We start from the raw sequence: 4,674 nt of genomic DNA on the forward strand, positions 1-4,674 counted from the left end.
TTCTTCTTCTTCTTCTTCTTCTTCTTCTTCTTCTTCTTCTTCTTCTTCTTCTTCTTCTTCTTCTTCTTCTTCTTCTTCTTCTTCTTCTTCTGTCCCCTTCGCTCCCATTCATTCCACAACTTACTGACAAACAGGTTTTGATAATTCTTGATGGGCTAGAGGTGCACTTAGATGCTGGGAATGAAAATGAACTTTCTAAGCTTGCTCTTTGATCTTCCTACTTTTGCTACCTCCATTTCAGTTATCTCTCTCATTTACCTGAATTGCATTGCTGAGATGCTCTGGATTTCAATCCATAGAACTGCTTGAGAGGTGCAACCAACTGCTGCTCACTTCTACACAGTCACCTCCGCCAATGGGAAGGTGCTGATGATGAGCCTCTATTGCTTCCTAGATAGAACTCTCATTTTCCACGTGCTTCCCTGTCACTGTTTTCAAGGTCGTGTATCTAAACCCTTTATTCCCCATTGAGTGAAATCAGTGTTCTTTTTACTAAGCTTTCAGTGTCTATAATTTGACTTCATTTTTTTAAAAAACAAAACAAACAAACAAAAAGCTTCTTTGAAAACTAAGCCTATGCACTTCTCCAAACTCTTAAGCTGACAGGCAGTTGAAAGCCAGAGACAATCCATAGCAGCAAACTCCTTAACATCTCAAAGCTGACCAGGAAGGATGTTTCCCTGTAGGCTTTTTTTGGTTTAGTTTTGGCTTCAAGAAACCCACTCTCATACAGACCTGTTGGCATTTATTGAGTATGCTTAAACAAGATCTTATGAATCCATCACATGTCAGCTATTGCCCTAGACCTACCAATAGTAAATGGTTTAAACGAGTAGCTCTCACTGCAAGGCAATAGAAAAATTTTCATGTTCCAAGAAGAAACAAAAGCAGATGAGAGCTCAGAAATGGCTGCTTTAGACAAATTATAAGCCCAGGAATTCACTTGTCAGTAAATAGGATTAAGCTCATCCCAGAGACGGACAGTGTGGTGTATGGTATGCAAAGGTTTGAAGGGGGTTAGTGCAGACTCCTTTCTGTCCATAAGAACTCCCTTCAGAATGGAGACATGAACAGTGTTCACTGTGCATTCCAGGTACCCAGTCTATTGCAACGCAGTGTGGTGGCCACGGGGGAGAGGTTTGGGTACTACAGATGTCAATATCAGGAATCCCCCAAATTAAAAGCCAGACAACCCCATAGCACAGTGGCTCTCCGTCTGTGGGTTTCAACCTCACAGTGACGGTTTCATAGCAGTCGCCCATCAGATATTCTGCATATCAGCTATTTGCATTACAATTCACACCTGTAGCAAGATTACAAAGCAGTAACAGGATAAGTTTATGACTGGGGGCTGCCACAACATGAGGAGCTGCATTAAAGGGTCACCGTATTAGGGTTGTTGAGAAGCCCTGCTCTAAGGCAAAGACAACCATTAGAAACAGGACGCATTAGTCTTTGGGGGAGTATCTTTTGCCTCGAAAGCACGCTGCTGCAGCACACATATGCTGTAGGAAAGGATGCATGCCACAGAGGATCTAGCCAACTCTCTCATTGGATGTTTCCCTGGTCAGTCCTTACATAATACAAAAGAAGAACCTAGTACGTGTCTAGAACATGGGTTCTCAACCTGTGGGTCACGACCCCTTTGGGAGAGGGTTTACAAATTGGTTCTCTTTCATATCAGATATTTGTATTAGTAGTTGTAACTGTGGCAAAATTAGAATTATGAAGTGGCAACAAATTTATTTTATGGTTGGGGAGTCATCACAACATGAAGAACACTTTTTCCCAGCATTAGGAAGGTTGAGAACCCCTGTACTAGAGAATATTATTGAAACCATAGAGCAAATGTGTGGATCAAAGGTAGAGAAAAAGTTGTAGAATGAACACTTGTATTTTCTTTTGGACATATAGCCTCTTGGCTCTTAGAATTGGAAATAGGGTGCAGAAATATTTAACTGAGATAATAGATTGTTGAGAGTCTTGAGACAATTTTAACTGAGTGTCTTAAAGTTACATCTGAAGGTCATTGGTAGGGATAACATTTTTACTGTGCCAGTTGAGTATAAGGTTATGAAATGGGCAAGTTCCTCATTAGGTCATTTTCTTGAAAGACACACTGGTTTTAAATGAGTATCATTATAGCATATAGGTTGGCTGACTTGACATGAGAATAAGATTTAACAAAATAATCATTTAAAAAAGCAACTACTTTAAAGACTGAGGTAAAAGCCTAATGGATCCTTTTAAGAAATCTTAGCCATTGAGAAAACGGGGTTAATCAGCAAGTTTGATTTTCTTTTCAGAGAAGGAGAATTCTAATTTCCTTTTTGAAAGTTAGCCTCCTGTTAGGTGGACACAATGATACTTTTTGTGCATAGTTATTGTTTGAGAGTAAGGTCTGTGGTATAAAGACCATAACACATAAGGCAGGGGGCTATGGTTCCTCTGTCATCTCCTGTCCCAGCCAGCTGTATGACCTTGGACAGGACACTTTTGAATGTTATTCTTTAGCTTCCTCGTTGGTGATCCCTGACAACATGAGAGAGTGACATTTAATGCTCTTTCCTTCCCTGAAAAGAAAATTCTACTTGGTTGTTTTGGTAAAATAGTTCAGACCCAGGGCCTTGCACATAGTAGGCAATTGCTGTGCCACAGGTCTGTTCTCCTAAAGTCCCAGAACTGTACTTTGTACATATTAAAATCTGTTTTTCCTCATTTTTAAAAGCCTTAACAAAGTTTAAATTGTTAGCAACAATATCAAAGCATCAATATAAATCTTTCTAGGCTAGAAATTAAAATTTCTATTAACCAACACACCAAATGGTCATCTTGTCCTTTATAGAAGTTTATGATTGGCATCCTTATTGGTTTCTTAGGATCCAACTGGCAAACCTGTTCTCCATCCTTCACTTAATGCATTTTGTGTTTGGTTCATAGATTTGGAGATAGGCATACTATCTTTGCATACTATTCCATATAATTTTCTAAAAATAATTTCCTTCTAAATATAACATCATCTTTGTTATTGTAACTCTGGGTTATATCAGCCATTGCTACATTTATTTACTCCTGGACCACACATTTAACCATTAAGACAATTTAGAAGGTTGAAGCATGGTGACAATTTGACTTCACGGTGACATAAAATACGAATGAATGGTCAGCTACGTTTTCCCATGGCTGATGTCATTGTACAGTTTTGCTTCAGTAACACAGAGTGTTCATACAACATGAGATCTGAGCGGCGAATCCAAGTTTAATGTAAACAAAACCCAATTCCGACACTTAAATTCCCAAACTGAAATTAAACATACAGAGACAGAAATAACTTGTAAACTTGTATGTCATTACTTCTCTTAAAATAACAGTTTAAGTTGTGTGTTAGTAACAGGGTATGTGACTGAAACTAGTTGGAAATACTAAAGAATTTGGTCTTCAGAGTTTTCAGTAAGACACCGATTATTGTTTGAAAGCTCATTACTAAGAAAAAACGTTATAGTGTTATGTCATCTTTTTGTTGGGAAAACAGAGGAGAAAGGAGTTACTAAAGTTTCACACTTCAATATGAGAAGATTCATTGGCCTCAAGATATGCTACACCTAACAGCAGCGGCACGCTATAGATGGATTGGTCAGTAAATGAAGAGTAAAAAGAAATCAGAACAAAACATTTCTGCATGGGGAAAGAGACTCGAGCTACGTGGAACATATTTTAGAAATGACATTTTGCTCAAAAGATTTTGACTCACAGTCTTCTACTGACAACACAGTTTCCCCTTCTGCTTTTCGGGGGGCAGCTTTGAAAGCAGTCAACAGCTGGCTGAAGATGGCAAGGTTTTCCAGCTCTGTCTCCTACATGACAGGAGCAGGAGCAGCAGCCTCTTACCTGGACCAGGAGTCGCTTTTACCGCCAAGGCATGTTGCTTATTCCAGCCAGGCAAGGAGAGGAGTCTGTCCCGGTTAGCGTCTCCAAAAAATCAAAGTTCACATTGCTGGCTGAGGTCACAGCTCTATTCTAAGCAGTTCTCCTTAACGCAGTGTGTGATTCTAACAAAAACACCCTCTGCAGCTGGAGGGAGCCTCAGCTAACGCCGGATCCTGTCAAGGCGTTCCTAGTGACTTCTGTCTTCTAAATGCAGACTGATGTTTTGCGAGAGAGGGGCCTCCACCAGCAGGCCCAGATTGCCTGCAAAGTATTTCCTGCCTCCGAGAAGTTTGCATGTGAGAAAGCCTGCACGAAGCCGGAGGGGAGGGGCCGAGCAGAGCCGCCTGGGCGTTGAAGCTCTGATTTTACACAGAACCCAAGTGAGTTTGTCAAAGCTCTTGAGATGATTAGCTAGCGTCAGAAAGTCCTAGAGTCCTTCCTATCCCACAGGGATCATGGAAAACAAGGAAGGAAGAGAGCGCAGCTCTTCCCTCCTCACAGAGCCTTTCCACTGTGTTAAGAGGAGACCACTTCTCCTAACTCTCATTGCAAAAGTTTTCTAAGACAGTTAGATGAAGTCTGAGGACTTTGAATACCGTAATTCTTCTAAAGTTTAGAACCTTAAAAAATAACTTCAAAATTTAAATCCTGAGCTGGGGGGGGGGGTCTGTAAGTAAAATTCTGAGTATCCAGGAAGCAGAGCGTTTTCTTCTCTCTCTCTCTCTCTCTCTCTCTCTCTCTCTCTCT

The 4,674-nt window shown here is 40.5% G+C and overlaps 1 protein-coding gene across 3 annotated transcripts in view; it reads right to left on the bottom strand.

Annotated features, from left to right (window-relative positions):
- Dlc1 (DLC1 Rho GTPase activating protein) overlaps positions 1-4,674 on the bottom strand; it is a 385,995-nt gene that overhangs the window by 381,047 nt on the left and 274 nt on the right. For 2 of the 3 annotated variants that reach the window (XM_021218956.2, XM_029531785.1), the window contains exon 1: positions 3,889-4,181. The exons of the other annotated variant lie outside the window; for it this stretch is intronic. The gene's annotated coding sequence lies outside the window, so the exon portion shown is untranslated. Of the gene's footprint in view, positions 1-3,888; positions 4,182-4,674 lie in introns of those variants that run through there. 3 annotated transcript variants of the gene reach the window in all.

This window comes from Mus pahari, chromosome 19 (genome assembly GCF_900095145.1).
Source record: "Mus pahari chromosome 19, PAHARI_EIJ_v1.1, whole genome shotgun sequence".
Classification (NCBI taxonomy): Eukaryota; Metazoa; Chordata; class Mammalia; order Rodentia; family Muridae; genus Mus; species Mus pahari.